The sequence below is a fragment of the Mus caroli genome, unplaced genomic scaffold (assembly GCF_978045245.1).
Source record: "Mus caroli unplaced genomic scaffold, Mus_caroli_1 scaffold_6, whole genome shotgun sequence".
Taxonomy (NCBI): Eukaryota; Metazoa; Chordata; class Mammalia; order Rodentia; family Muridae; genus Mus; species Mus caroli.
In genome coordinates this window covers 118,525,887-118,542,573 of record NW_028227261.1, presented here as the reverse complement: position 1 = coordinate 118,542,573, position 16,687 = coordinate 118,525,887, and the positions used below count along the sequence as shown (strand labels likewise).

The following is a 16,687-nucleotide window of genomic DNA, read 5'->3' as shown; positions in this document are numbered from 1 at the left end:
CAGGATCTGTTCAGGTTCATGTAATCGTAAATAGGATACATAGCTAATTCAAAAGAAAGTTACTAAACACTGATGGTTGGCCATGGCTTGCTATAGGACCTGGGAATTATGCAGGGAAGAACAGTGATCCTTCATGCAGCTTATGGTCTAGACAGCTGAAACATAAAGTAATAAAAATAAGTAAGAAACCTATTTTAAGTTCTATGAAGAGAAATCATGAAAGAGAATAGGAGGGAATGAAGGAAACCGTATTTTTAGAGTTGAGATTTCAAATAAGCGTAGTTGAGGAAAATTTGAATGAGTAAAAATTAACAAGGATAAACAAGGTCCATTTAAATGTGTGAGGAGGAAACAATGTCCCAGGAAGCAAGAGACATAGCTGCAGAGGCCACGGTATGGAAACAGGTGTGGCGGTGGCACAAATAGAAAACAGAACTAGAAATGATCAGCAGAGAGAAGCTTAGAAACTGTGAAAGCCAGGCTAAAACTTTAGCAGTTCTTCAGCTACTGTGATTCACTTTGCTTTTTACTAGGAGTAAGTTATGAAATCAGTAAGGGTATGGGGCAGTAGGTGGCATGATATAGTGTATAATTAAAGATCCTTGAGCAGTTTCATGGAAGCAGAGTCAAAAGGACTTTGTGCTTAACATGGGCCATGTTAGCAAACTACTCCAGTCTTAGGAAGAAGGTGGTGATGACTGAGAACAAGGTGGAGTTGGATGTCCATTTTGAAGTTAAGGTCGCCAAGGTCTCCTGATAGGGTGACAATGCAGCAAAGATTCTGACATATTTCTGGCTTTTCCTCCCAGATGAATGTAATTGCCCTTATCCAAGAAGGGTAATATTGCTGGTAACATTGGGGTTAAAAATGGGAAATTGATTCCTTTTACTTTAAGTTTATGATCACCACATCAAATATCAGTTTCTGAGCAAGAGTCTAGACTGGGCATATATATTTTAAAGTCGCAAAGAGAAGGAAGTTATGTATCTGTTTCTGTGAGCAAGTGCATGCAGTGATTAAGTCAGATAATGGTGGCTAGTAAATTACTCCCTAAAACAAAATTGATAACATGGTCTCTAAGGTTACCCATAGACTAAACTTTGGTAATTAGTTTTACACTGTAGCCAGTAGCAGAATTTAAAGCAGAAGACCCCAAATAAGTAGGTAATTGCCTTTTAATTCCACGCTGACTTCCTTCTTTATCTATTTCCCGTGTACCTCTCAGCTCACACAGTCTCCTAGCTTCCAGTCTCAGCTATCCAAGCTTGTAATTAGCTGCACTTTACAAAAGGCTCATTAATCCTTTTTAATATTTCTCTCCTATCTGCTTGGATTCTCAATGTTTTTACTTGGTCTCTGTTTAGGCCCGTCCATTTCTTCTGTTGTCTAGAGTTCAAAACCTTTGTGTAGACTAAATGGCTGAAGGACTTCTCAAATGAGCTTCCTCTGTCTTCTTCATAGTTAATTCCAGTTATTCATTGTGGGCTTCTGTGTAATGAACACTACATTGGACCACCTTGTTCTTTAATAGTTCTGTTAATTTTCTTTTATAAGAGATAAAGTACAGCATATATTTCTACAAAGGTAAGTTGTTTCATTTTGTTAAAGACTTCAGATCCTGATTTCTCACCATCAATTTTATACAAAGCTCCTATTTATAAATGTCAAATCCTTTCCCAAAGCAGCTCCTCAAATAGAAGCAGCATGACAAAGGGAGAGTGGCAGGGCCAGAGCGTCTGAGCAGTGTCTTTCTTGAAGGTCTTCCTAGAAAGGTCTGCTTCAAGACAAGGACATTTAAAATGGCTCCTTCCTATATTAGAGCTGCAAGGTTTTATTCCATTTTTGGATGAAACAGAAAACAATTATAAAGACAATAATTTTCTGATGCTTCCCAAGGAAAGTAGGGAAAAGGCAAGGAACATGAAGAAATGGTCTTCATCATGTCTGCATCACTTATTTCTGCTCCCAGATTCTGAAACTAATGGTATCGCCATGGTGATGGCTTAGTACTGGACCTATATCATTCCTACATCCCTTTCATGTCAAAATAATCCCTAAGTTAAAACCAAGGGATGTTCAAACTGTTTGGGGGAGAATACTCCATTTAATCACCCATCAGGAAAAAAGAACACCACTTAACCATTTAAAATTGAGTGTAGGGGTTGAAAGGGGGCAAAACCCCCACAAATAATAGTTTGAATAGTCTGTATCTATCCAGAGAAATACATCAAGGCCCTTTGTTCTAGAAAGTTTACAGTCAGGACTTTCATGTTAGCTGCAGGGTTTTCCTACAAATTGTTCCTTAAGTTAGTATTCAGCAACTTCCAAAACTGCTCTGGACTGAAAGTAAGGACTGTCAAAGAGGCCATCAATTCTTCACGATAGTTATGCAGAAAGAAAGCAAGATGTAAAAGATGATAAAGTTTTAGTACTTTACCAGTGACTAATATTCCCCAGAGATGTAAAAGCTTGAAGATGTCACGATCAGGTGAAAAGACTCCCTCCCTCCGTCCCTCCCTCCCTCCCTCCTTCCCTCCCTCCCTCCTTCCTTCCCTCTCTCTCCCACCTCTCTTCTCTGTGTGTATGTGTGTGTGTGTGTGTGTGTGTGTGTGTGTGTGTGTGTAGGTGTAGGTGTACATGGATATATGATATGTCCATAAGGAATGCAGGCTCTGAAAGGGAAGGAGGACAAAGACTAGAAGGGGTCTGTAAAGAGACAAGCAAAGCAAGTAGACAGTTTAACCCTTTGCAGCATTGGAACAAGGGTGCTTAGAAAGATGGGTTATTATAAACTGGATTCATGGACAGATGCAGCAGTGTCAAGATATCCCATTGTTCAAACCATTAGCAGCACAGACATTCTGAGGCACTGTGATCAAGGAAATGTGTTTCCAGCAGTCTCAATCTGCTGTGTCTGAGATTACAAGCTGACTTGCTCATGACACCTAACCTCCTCACCTGGCTTGTCCATTAGTTGGTTTTAGAAGTTGGGGAACTCCATAAATTCTAAATATTAGTTAGTTTTTTTCCACAGAGGGGAGACCCATAGGCCACGCAGAGTTTTACAATTATCTATAATTTCTCTGATACATTTCAAAAACTGCTGCCAAGAAAATAAAAATTACTTATTACAATTGTAAATGAAAGTTCTTGAAAAACAAACAAACAAACAAAAAGAACCTTCTGTAAAGCACTTAGAACTGCAATGATATTGGATGGATTGGAATATTGCAGGTGCAAAGCATGATTATACTTTTCCTTTTGTTGTCTGTAGACACTTAAAAGCCATTCACTGCCCACCAATGTGTCTGACAAAATATACTAGCAAGTCAAACCTTTTGGAACATATTAGTTTACCAGACCATAAGCTTCCCCAGCCAGAACCCTGAAGATGTAGCTAGAAGGGCTACAAAGAGGGCTCTGTGCTTGAGGGTTTGTTGTATTCCCAGAGGATCAGAGTTCACTACCCAGTACCCATGTTGGGATTCTCATAACTGCCTATAAATCCATCTTCTTCTGACTTCTGTTGGTACTATCTCACATGTAGTATATGCTCATAGATAAAAATATTAAAATAGATGTGTCTTCCAACAACTGGAGCATGGGCTATTCCTATAGATGTTGCCTGCCTGTGAAATATGTTCCCCGAAATGGGTTGCCTTGCCTGACCTCAGTGGTGATGACCAGAGGGGCTCTTCGCCCTATCAGAGTGAACTGGGAGGGCCGTATGAGGTGTTCCTGGGGGTCGGGGGTGGGTGGGTAGCGATTAGGATGTAAAGAGAATAATAAAAAGTATTGTTATCAGATAGCATCTGATTTCTACAGGAGATACCACACTTTAATCCAACTGCCTAATGTTTCCACTAATGTATTTGAAAAATGATTTAATTTATGAATTTCTTTGTCCTGATAGTATAAAAATTCTTCAAATAGTCACCATTTTAGAATATCAAATTTGGGATAGCTGTAATCTCTTGTTCCTGAGTCACTGGTCACTTATCTTTGGCTCTAGAGAAACTATCCCTTCTCCCTCTGGATTCAAGAGTTATGTTTTTAATGTTGGTACAAAAGGCTAAGTGACTCCATACAGAGAGCCCCTCTGAACTCCATAGGGATAAATCCGAAATCAAATTGTGACAGTTATAAGACACAATTTCTTCCAACAGTGACCAGATCTTGAGAATAGAGCTCTTATGAACAGAACTAATGTCATTATATAAAAGAGACTCCAGAGTTCCCAACTCTTCTGTCATATGAGGGAGGACCCAACAAAAGACATCCATTTAGGAAGCACAAAGTCCCTAATAAAATATGGAGTTTCTCAACATCTTGATTTGGGACTTTACAACCTCAATAAGTATAAAAAATAAGCTCTATTATTTATAAACTACCAACCCAAAGCTATTGCATCAACTGGAGTAATCTAAGCATCTAAGCCTCTGACAGCTGTGATTTTCTCTTTATCCAGTGTGCAGGCACAAAGGTAGTACTTGATTAGGAGTTTGGGAAGGAAAAAACATAAGGCAGAATCAACTAACACTACATATGTACATATTTACATACATAACATACATACATACATACATACAAACATACACACAAACATACACACACACACACACATATATATGTTGAATGTTGATTTAAATTAATGGATTAAGGAATCATTTCAAAGCTAATATATCAAACAAATGTCTGTTCTCTTCTTTTGTGCTGCAGTGACCAAATCATATGTAATTTCATAAATGGAGGAAAGGAATGAGTGATACTATTTTTTTTCTATCTGGGTGCCAACTAGCATTCTAGAGGCTTTGTGTCTTCAATACCAAAGCAAGAATAGTCCCTGTTCATTTTTTAATTTCTCTAAAATAGATGGCCAGTGCCAAATCGTAGCCCCCCAGGAAAGAGTTGAAAAGACACCTCAAGAAAGGTCTATGGGAAATCTTGCCCTAAGAATGCAGGCAGTTCTTTCCTCCAAGGAGATGTTCCTGGATAACCACAGACAATGAATGGAAAAGATGCTAGTCACAGTTGTGAATGTTTATAATTCTATTTTTCCCTAGACAGTTGAGTGTTTACAAGGCCTGCATACAGTTTTCTACTAAACACAGAGGTAAAGTATATACCTGACTAGAGCTAAGATCCCTTACATATGCTGCCTAAGATACAGCCTGGTTCCCATGTCTGCCACCTGTGCCTTCATGCTTGCACACACATCTCACATAAAACAATTCAGCTCATTTTTTTTTCAGACATTTCCAACTTCTTATTTTTTCTTTCTTTTTCCTTCCTTATGTCTTGCTTTTCTGGCTTCCCACAAACCCTTGAACACACATGATGAACATGCTGAGTGTAGAAATACCAGAGGAGTACAGGAAAAGTCTACAAGTTCTGTAATGTCACCAACACCAATACAAAATTAAGACTAGTGTCATGTCATCATTTTTACTTCCTTCACCACCATGGATCCTAAATTTTAATCTCTCCCTTCTTTACGAAGTGCAGTCATTTTCTGATTGATTTGTGCAGATTGTAATATCTTTGTCTTTGGTCTCACTGACTCTTCTGGTCTCTTTGGCTGGACCTTCTCTCTACATGGCCCATAAATGTTGTGTCCTCCATATTATGTGAGATTTCATGAAAGCCTCTAGAACTATGAATCTAAATGAAATAGCTTAACACATAGTTCCCAAATGTGTATAACCATGCTTGACCTCTGCACTGAAAATTGTCTTGCATGTCATACTGCTCACTCCATGCTTAAGTATATACTTCTATAATAAATCTTAGTTTTAGCTATATGAAACCTCAGTTCTTCTTGATTCATTCTCCTCATTGTATTTTCATAAAATTTTGCTCCTCAATATTCAGTACCATCATTTTCTTAGGTTCAAGTCTGACATTTGTGTTATTTATCATATGTATATGTATAAGTGATGTGTGTGTGTGCATGTATATGTACAGAGAGAGACTCATTTACATAAATGTTCTATATCTTACATGAGTAGAGGTAACCACTTAGCATCCTATTACATAACTCAGTTTCATAAAATGGGAGGCAAAATTGTTGAATTAATTAATTAACAAGTATTTAGCATAATCAAACTTAAACAGAAATAGATTCCAAATCATTGGTGTCTTGGCTACTCAGATACCTGATTACCTGGCCATCAGCTTATCTGTTATTCCTTGTTTTGTGTATTTACCTGTCATCTCCTTGCCTGTGTGTGTGTGTGTGCGTGTGTGTGTGCGTGTGTATGTGTGAGTGTGTGTGTGCGTGTGTGTGTGTGTGTGCATGAGCTCATGAGTGCACATGAACTTGTGGTGATATTTTTATCTTTCCTGTAGACAACTTAGCCTTCTTCAGTCTCTTTGCTGGTACTGTTGAATGTGTCATCCGATAGTTTTTATTTACACAGCATGATGATACTTTGGAATAGTAAATGTTTACACACTCTATTAAGCAGTGGTTTTTATTTCTCATCAATCAGTTTATCAAGCTGGCTACACTGGTCTCTCTTCTGAAATATTATCTACACAAAAATCTTATGTTGGGTACATATTAAAGTCTGTATTTTAAGTCTATGTTTTGATAATACATTTTATATACATCTTTGAATACATCTTTGAAGTTGTTTGATCCTTCTCAGGGGAATCAAGAATTTGTTCTTTGAGCACCCACTGAGGTTATACTAAAGACATTAAAAATGTGCAGTAATTGGAAAAACATAGGAGACATTAATGAGTGTGTTATAACATATTACAGATGAGCTCGTATTTGATCATTACCAACATAGTACAAATTTAATTTATTCCTAGAGGAATCAAGATAAAAAGATAGATTACCCTGATGCTCTAAAAAATTATGCTGAGAGTTCAAATAGTTTGTGGTTTTCTGTAGGCCACAATTAATGACATGAATGTGAGTTCATTCCCATGCTTTTCTTCTGAGTACTTCCATTCCTCCTTATACCCAGGAACTGAACTCATACTGCCACGTTCTGCTCTCCCTTCACCATATTATGTATGTGTCTATAAAAACGTATGTGAAGAATTTGTTACTTAGAACTTAGGCACCACGTTTCCCTCTTCAGTTATTTTTTTTTAAAGTGGAGAATGAAGTTAAGTTTCCTGTGATTTCTTATATATCACAAATGCATAATGAAAAAAATGATTAATTTGAGTGCAAACCAAAAGGAATTTTAAATAGTAACTTCTATATTTTTCATAATTCTTTTGAAAAGTCACCAAAACTCATCTAATTTTTAGCTATTTTCATCTGCAGGATAATGTAACAAGAAGATGCATGTACAGAGTGAGCATTTTTACTATAGTCATACTTTAGTGTAGAATAGCTAGGTAAAGTATTTAAAGAAATAGTAGTAAGAGATTATAAAGAGTTATTTTTGTCGTGTGTGTGTGTGTGTATGTGTGCGTGTGTGTGGGTGTGTGACAGAGATCTGGTACCTGAGTGATTTTCAGGGATCCTCCTGGCTATATTTTCTTGGTACTGGGAGTACAAGTTGTCATCACCATGAGCAAAATTTTAAGTTCTGGAATTGGACTTAGGTTCTCACACTTTAAGTGCTTTGCCAATGGATATATCTCAATTTTCAGTCTCAATTTTCAACAACTGTAAAGGAAGTGAGAAGTGAGGAAGAAGTGAGAGAGGAGCATCACACCAAGCACATGGAAACTCATGATGGGCCACACTACTCAGAGAGCAGAGGATAAAGTGTATGCCAGACACTGATTCACACATGTGTATTGCAGAAACTAATTTGTTCTGTTGAGCTAGGGTCATATATAAAATCATGTATGAAGTGTGAATCGCTTGCAGTGGCAGCAATAATTTTCCTATCTGTCATCTGTTCTGTGGACTAACAAGTTCAGAAGAACATGGAATAATTGTGGTTTCGATCCCTGTGTGAGTCTTGTGAAGGCAGCAAGTGTAGCTTGTGACCACAGTGACCAGGAGTCTTCCAGGCATCTCTTCCAAGTCTTAGTTCCTTCGTGTGGTCTATGCAACTTAGTCTAATCTTCCTTAAAGTAGGAAAGTCAATACAACCTGAGAATTTAGATAGGAGCTATTTCACACTGAGTTCTCCAAGAAGGAAACATGGAAGTATAAAACCATTTTATGACTGGCTTTGAAATTACAGTTTCACTTCTCCCTTAAGTTATAGCTCAAATTGGTCACAAAAGCCACTCTATTTTCAAGGTAAGAAGAAAAGTCAATGTCAAACTGTAAGAATAAATGGAACAGAAAATATTATTGTGGTCATTTCAGGAAAATTAAACCTACTCAAGCCTTCTGAAGTATCAGAACACACAACAAAATAAGAAAAACTAAACAAACCATGTAGTGAAAATAAAAATGTAATAAAAATATAATATAGTAGGGATTGGAAAGCTGGCTCAGAAGTTAAAAGCACAGCCAAGTTTCGTGTCCAACACCAATGTTTGTGTAGCTCACAATTGCTTGTAATTCCAGCTCCAGTGAGTTGCTCAACCAATACTTCTGGGCTCTAAAAACACTTGCACTCTCATTCAAATACTTTCCAAGAGACAGATACAAGTGGACAAAAATTAAGATAATAAAACTTAGAGTATTATTGTATTTTATACAATATATAAAATACAATAATACTAGGGGGAACTAAGCATAGCCACAAGAAAGTCCCAGATGCCAGGGACCCCAGGGGTTCTCAGGACCCAACAGAGAAGACATTAGCCGAAATACCCAACAAAGGAGAGATAGAACTTGTAGAGACCATATCCAGTAGATAGGCACAGCACCCGGTTGAGGGATGGAACCACCTTCCAAAATAATAATCTCGATTTCCTCCTGTCAAAAGGAAATAAATGCAGGGACAAAGAGTGGAGCAGAGTCTGAAGGAAAGTTCATCCAGAGACTGTCCCACCTAGGGATCCATCCCATCTGAAGACACCAAACCCAGACACTATTGCTGATGCCAAGAAATGCTTGCTGATAGGAGCTTGTTGTGGCTGTCCCCTGAGAGGCTGTACCAGAGCCTGACCAATACAGATGTGGATGCACACAGCCAAACATCTGACTGAGCACGGGAACCCCAATGGAGGAGTTAAGCCAAGGACTAAAGGAGCTAAAGGGGTTTATAACCCCTTAGGAAGAACAATATCAACCAACCAAACTCCCCTCCCCCCCCCAAAGCATCCAGGGACGAAACCACCAACCACAGAGTACATATGGGGGACCTATGGCTCCAGTTGGATATGTAGCAGTGGATGACCTTATCTGGCATCAATGGGAGGGGATCCCCTTGGTCATGTGGGAGACTCAATGACTGAGCAGAGGGGAATGCTTGGGGGCTGAGGCAGGAGTAGGTTGGGTGGTGGAGGAACACCCTTATAGAGGCAGGGAATGGGTTTGTGAAGGGGAAACTGGAAAGGAGGATAATATTTGAAATGTAAACAAATAAAATAACCAATAAAAATATGAAACCTTTACATGAATTCTGGGGTTAAATAGGTAAGAACAGTTCATCACACACAGAAAAATTAACAAGGTAAAATGAAACAGTGGATATTGAGAGATACTTACATGATTATTTCTTAAGAAAGTCTAAATAAATTTAAAAACTTATTTAGCAGTTGACTATATAGGAGAACCATCAGAATATATAAATTATAACCACAAACATGTAAAGTAATATTTTGTAGTAAATATTTTTAAGGAAATCAAATCATTTTTGTGAATTGAAAGAGAAAAACTATTGAAATATCTTCACAGCTTAGAAAAGAGAGTAAGTCTACTGTCAGAGAGTTGATATCATGGTAAAATTAGATAGAACACAAAATTACTCACCATGCTTATTGATTTGTGCCATGACAAATCTTCTAAGTAAATTATCAGCAAACTAGATCCACAACAAAGCAAAATAATAATTCCTGAGAATTATGATATTTACATGGTCACAACACATAGTAAATACATACAGGTGATTATTTATATAAATCATTTGATTATTTCTTCCACTGCAGGTATATAGAAGACAACTATAAAGCATATGAAGACTACTGTGAATCTTCTCTTGGTAAACTGAAAGCATGTGGATGCTTGCTCAAAGAACCTGAGTTCATATACACATACATTTAGGTCACAGACCTTTAAAATTAAGCCCTGTAGATTTCTGTTTCTTTTAAAAGATATTTCCTGTTAGCCTTCCTCATACTTCTACTTTGCTACTGTAAAATCTTCCATATATATATGTATATATATATATATGTATATGCATATGTATACACACACACATATACACATATTTACTAGATATCATGTGTTATCAAATAAATCCCCATTATTAGAAATTTATATGTTATTAGAAATTTCATCTTTGTGAGTTGTCCGGTAGTGTACCATAGATGCCTCCAACCTTTTCAGGCTATTGCCAATGGTGTTGGTTACTCTCTATACCTTAATGGTAAAACCCTATTGTCAAGATAAATACCGCATACTTACGTCACATGAGCAGTATGAGGAACAACAGAAAAATATTGAAAAAATAGAGACGCTCCTCAAAGTATCTCAAGCAAATTACAGTGCTTTGTTAAAAATAATGTCCCAGTTGCGCATATAAAATTTGAAAAGATTTATTGAAGCACACCTTCATTTTGTATATATAATATTTAAACATTTATACTGTGTGAAAATGAGCATGTACCTTCATATATCCCATAACTGAATAAAGATCATCTCAAGAGGGCTGCACAATAAGCAGGTAATACATTTGCTTCCACAGGAGACTAGAAAACAGAATAGGAAACAGCAAGAATAGGAAAGAGAAGTGAATTTTATTCTTTGTCACTTAATCCATTGTTCTCTGACTTTGGTAAGTATTACAACTGAGACACATGCATCTCAAATTCAAAGTGATCACTCTTTGTCTAGCTGTCTTAGTGCTGGGAGATCCTACACACCCTATCAGGGATGAAAAATAGTCAGCAGTCTTACCCAGCCGTGATTCATACAAAGTAAAATAACAACTGGCTTGGCAAGTTATGCCCACTGCTGTCATAGTCACACTAGAATTTTTGAAGCAGCTAAACAGTTTTTGATTGGGTTTAAGATCATTCTACAAGGCTGTTCACTGGGCCAAAAGCCTGTACTTCTGTAGGTCATGTAGGACACTAGGGGCTGAAGTACTACTATTATTCTGCCAATAGTCATAGCATTAAACTTTTCCCAAAGTTCTTTTTTTCATACTCATAAATTAGTGCATCTCTCATCCCTCATCAGAGATGCTTGTTCTTGCAGCAGGTAATGTAGAGACCCACAAGTTGTCGAAGGGCTGAGATTAAGAGACTGTGGAGTACTGAGCTTCAAATGGGATATATGTATCACAACCTTTATCTCTGAAGACAGCTCCGTCTTTGAAGAAGGTGCAGATTGTAAGATCTAGAGGTTATGGAGGCATGCAGAGAAGCATGATTTTTCTGGACATGACAGAGCCATAACACACACAAACTCACAGCCACTGTAGCTGCACTCACAAGGCCTACATAAAGTCAAGTCAGCCAAAAACCCAGCATGGACAGATGATGGGTTCATGCAGTGTCACCCCTATCTGAGGAGCTGTTGACAATCAATGACTGTCAGAACAGAGAGTCAGTTTCCTTCAGAAATGGCCTGAAAGGTTACAAGCTCCATTAGATGCTTCTGCACCCATAGTCTTAGAAGTAGCAAGACTCTTTTTTTTTTTTTTGAGAGAGAGAGAGAGAGAGAGAGAGAGAGAGAGAGAAAGAGAGAGAGAGAGAGAGAGAGAGAGAGAGAGAGAGAGAGAGAGAGAGAGAGAGAGAGAGAGAGAATGATATATTGAAGTTGGGAGCTAAAGGTGGTGGTGTAATAGAGAAAGACTTCAAGGAGGAAGGAATGGGTGATGGATTTGATTAAACATGCCCTTTGCTTGTATGAAATTCTCAATAAAATTAATAATAACTGGAACGAGGACATATGATTGTAGAGAACCCAATATGAAAAGATCCAATTATTACCATATAAAATACTTTTTTCAAGTCTAGCCACAGGGTCCAAAAAAAAAACAAAAAACATGGGTCATACAGATATCCAAAGATGTTCATGGTTCATCTATTTCACCTCATGGAGGAAAAATTCAATTAAACTTAATTTAAAGAAAAAAGAATGAACTCCTGTGCAAAATAAAGCTAATTTAAAAATAAACAATGGAAGAGCTTAAACAGAGAATTATTTTCTAAAACTTCTAGATGCTTAAAGTCCAAAATCACAATGAAGCATGATCGGTAACCTCTGAGAATTGTGTGAGTAATGTTTTCCATAACTTCATGAGATTGGAGGGGTTTTGGTAACCTTTGCTATGCCTTGTGTAAACAGCTACCTTCAACACCACACAGCTCTCTGTCTCTCTGTCTCTCTGTCTCTCTATCTCTCTGTCTCTCTGTATCTGTCTCTCTGTATGTATGTATGTATGTATGTATGTATGTATGTAGGTATGTATGTATACGCATGGTCATTTTTTCCTTTCTGTAAAGAAACAAGTCATATAAGTAATATTCTAATTGCAGCCTACCGTTTGGTTGTCACTAGCAGTGGTTCTCAACATGTGGCTCGCAACCCCTTTGGGAGTCCTATATCAGATATCCTGCCTATTAGATACTTACATTATGCACAGCATGAGGAACTGTATTAAAGGGTCACAGCATTAGGAAGGAAGAGAACCACTGAAGCAGTGAGTTGAGCTTAAATAATTGTATTTATAATGATGGTGCACTAGTGAAAGTTAATTCTGCTGTGCTTGAAGGAGAACTTTAAAAAAACAGATGTGTGGTGGTGGAATTCAATTCAATTGATAATACCCTGGGTCAAAGTATGATCCAGTAAATGTGCTATGGAATCAATTTACCGCTCTTTTTGGTCTATGTGTTCATGTGTGGACCCATGAGCTCTGTGCCCAGGTGTGTGCATGTGCAGAAGTGGGTGAGTATTCAGAGGCTGCAGATTAGCCTTGGGCGCTATTCTAAGTCTCTTCTCACCTGATGTTTTGAGACAGGATCTGTCACTGAAGCCAGAGGTCTCTGATTGATCTCCATTGACTTTCCATCAAACTCCAGCGACACACCTGTCTATAAAACCTTTTGGAAATGGGATTGGTGATTTTATTCTCACATACAGCCTTTATATTAGTGGTTTTGTTTGAACTCAGGTCCTTGAGATTGTGTAGCAAGTACAGGAAAAGTCATTAACCATGTTCTTTTCCCCAGAACACCATATTTTTTAAAAAATACACATGGGAATTTTTTTTATATATATACAGCTAATTACACTTTGAAAAGCAGTACAAGTATTTGGGAGCTGATGCATTTTAATCTAACAAAGAACTATCCCAGAAATATTTGAAATACCAGAGCTCTTTCTTCAACACTATCATCTTCGATTCTTTATCGTGTTGTCAGTGTTTGGCCATTTACTCTGTTCATTTGATCCATATTACTTTTTCAACTATGGTTCTGAGACACAGCAGAGAGACTCAATTTTCCCTATGGGTATTTGGCTGGGAGTTACGCATTGTTAAATACTGTTGGGATGCCAAATTCTTAGGGCTTTATTGTAAGAATCTTTAATGGTTCTTTTGTCTCAACTATGATTTATTTTTTCTGAGCATAAGCCAAATTGTTGGAAGCACGAAATTTTCTTTCTTGGAATAACAGCTGACTGACACTTCCCTTGTGCCTGACTGCCTTGAGGTGGGGCTTTCAGCTCCATCAACTCCCCCTATGTCAAGGTAGTTTTAAAGCCTTTTGGATGACTTTGAGAAAACTTCAAAATGTGCTGGAATGACCACTGCTGGAACTGAGACTTTGGTTTCAAGAAGCCTGGCTTCATCTTACACTGGCTGCAGCCTGTGTTAATGCTCAAAAACTATAATACATCCATAGCAAGTTTCTGCTGACCCCTCTTGAAGTTGCTGCCAAGACACATTCCTCTGTGCTAGACCTTGTGATAGTATCTTTCAGTAAGGTAAGGAGAAAGAGAAACACCCTTAACAGCATAGCACAAAGCTTCTAGATGACAGAATAGATGCAGTGTCTAGGCAAAATTTGTGATGGGCCTTTATGTAGGCTTTAGATTGGTAGAATCACAGCACAACTAGAAGTTGTAAAACAGTGAAGTAACAACCTGCTCTAGCATTGCTAGGTTCTCTTCTGGATATATAATTAGATTCTCTATACTCTTTGTCAATCAGTGTGGAAGACTTCTCTTAAATACAGTACACGTACCAATAGTGTAACATTAGGTCTTATATTAGGAGTAGGACATTAGGAGTTTCTCCTGAATGACATCTTTGTTTACTTGTGCTGTTTTGATCACTGGAAGTGCATGTTTGGCTCATTGCACAAAGAACAGAAAACACTTTAGAGCCTCTAGATGTAGCAGGGATGTCAGGTTGCTGTTCAAGGATGGAGAGCGACTTTTCCTCAGAGATGAGGAAAAACTAGTGGGTTGCCTATACTCCAGTTGATATCTCTCTTCCCATGCACATATTGACAGTACAGACTGAACTCAGAGGGTTAAAAATAAAAGGACATTGCATAGGGAGAGAGATGTGGTGGACTGAGCCTGGAGGGCATCAGATGGTGTGGTATGAACAAGATCCATTAACTCATATGTGGAGTCCTTAAACAATAAAACATAAATGAGTTAAACATTAATCGATCTAAGAGTTCCATCCAGTGCTCAAATAGCTGATCTATAACATCATGTGGTGGCTGAGTGTTCTAGCGTGTCACTGACATCTAATGACTCTGGTACCCAATAACACCAGAAGATAACTAAGACTTCTGGAGGACTGAGAGTGCTAAGACTTTAAAGGACAACAGAAACACTGAAGGCTGAGAAGCTGGGAAAAGTAAAAGGCAAGAGACAAGAGTAACTATAAGCTAGGTTCCCTGAATCCACAAAGGGTTAAGTAGCGACGAGTTCCATTCAGGATCACATCGTAACTCCCGATGCTGGATGTTAGTGCTGTAAACCCAGAACAGCAAATCTGTAGCTTGAACATCTAAAGCAATAAACTTGTAGCTAGAAAAGCCTGGTGCTATAAGCCTGCAGTTTTCCAGGGTGGTAGCTCTAAGGTCTGATTTTGGAAGCCAGGCTTGTGGGCACTCCACACTAAGGGAGATGCTCCTGCCTGCCCTCAAGCTATGTCTCCACAGAGCAAAAGAAATATCAGGCAGCTATTAATTGCAGAGTCATTTGCTTTACTCATTGTCTTTAGTCCATTGTCACATTTCTCATTCCAGAGGGATGGTTTAAAGTAATGTACTGGAAACATATGTAAGTAAACATCAGATAGTGACACTGAGTGTCTCTTCTTCAGTTCCAAACATAAGCTGTGTTTTTTGTCATTAAAGTGTTATTTTGATTCATTGATTAATTAAAATTTCTTTTCAGAAGAGTTTGTGTTTTTAAATGCTAAAATTTCTTCATATGTGTGGACTTAACTTGTATCTCTGAAAAGTATGATTTTATTGTTAGACATGAAACAAAGAAAACAGTTTGGGGATTGTTAAGCAAGTGGTCTTTGGAAAATTTGAACAATTATTTGAGAAGAAAAGTTTCCTTGGACAGAATCTTCTCTTCAGTCATATGGCATCTCTTGAAGAATATGAACATGTTACTTCCTGAGTCAGGATAACATGTACAGGGCAAAATTCAGGTGCAAGCTACACTCAGAGTAAGGGTACACAGCTTTATAAAAGGATATTGCTATTAAATTGGAAGAAATGATTTTCCCTGTTTTTCTTTGATATTAGTATTTTCAATAATGTAATAATGTGATAATGTAATAGTTAATATATATCATTTGAAATTCATACATATCCATGGGGTACCATGGCATGTTGGTATATGCATATATTGAACAGTTTTTAAGTTGGGTTAACTATATCTATCTCCTCCATAGATTATATACTTGTCATCTCATCATAATCACTCCTAGCTTTAAAATTTTATATTCATTCCTGTTAAGCATGAACATCTTGTTTTGCAACAGTGTACCAGAATGTATTATCAGAGCACACACCAAATAATATTCCTTTGTTACTGCCTTGTCATTCTATAACATGGAAATACTTGAAATTTCAAATCTATACCTGATTCCAGAGATACATGAATAAAATATGTCTATATCCTCTAAGGCTTTGTAGTCAAATTAAGCATTCAGAAATGGTTTTGTTTCAACTGCATAGAGCATAAGCTGATGATGTTCTGACAGGTATTCATATGTTGGTGTCTCCATGTATTTATATATGACTGTCTCCTCTCCAATTGGATACATTTGTCCAGTCATTCACAACTGAATCCTTCTACCATCAAAGTCTTGGCTCAGCAGTGAGATGCCAAATGGATGATTTCCTTTATCATCCTTCATTATTTCTAGTCACTTTATAGTCTTGCAGGTCCATTATTACCCTCATAATCATATGGCACAGATCTACCTAATCTATTAAGCCTTTGTGATCAATTTCTATGTTGTTGACTATTTGAAGACAACAGCCCTATGTACTCTAGAAGTCATACTTTACACAATGAGAAATAAAAAATAAAACATGGTCAACTTAAAAGAAACAGGGAAGAGATAGCACTATCCTGCTCTGACCAGTTGGGAC

The 16,687-nt window shown here is 37.6% G+C and overlaps 1 protein-coding gene across 12 annotated transcripts in view; it reads right to left on the bottom strand.

The window, feature by feature from the left end:
• The window catches only part of Lingo2 (leucine rich repeat and Ig domain containing 2), a 1,228,899-nt gene that overhangs the window by 216,382 nt on the left and 995,830 nt on the right, over positions 1-16,687 (bottom strand). For 10 of the 12 annotated variants that reach the window (XM_029476375.2, XM_029476378.2, XM_029476367.2 and 7 more), the window contains 2 exons: positions 10,705-10,786; positions 9,849-9,900 (listed from right to left, as the gene is read on the bottom strand). The exons of 1 other annotated variant lie outside the window; for it this stretch is intronic. The gene's annotated coding sequence lies outside the window, so the exon portion shown is untranslated. The remainder of the gene's footprint in view (positions 1-9,848; positions 9,901-10,704; positions 10,787-16,687) is intronic. One more of the 12 variants, XM_029476372.2, reaches the window with a different exon arrangement.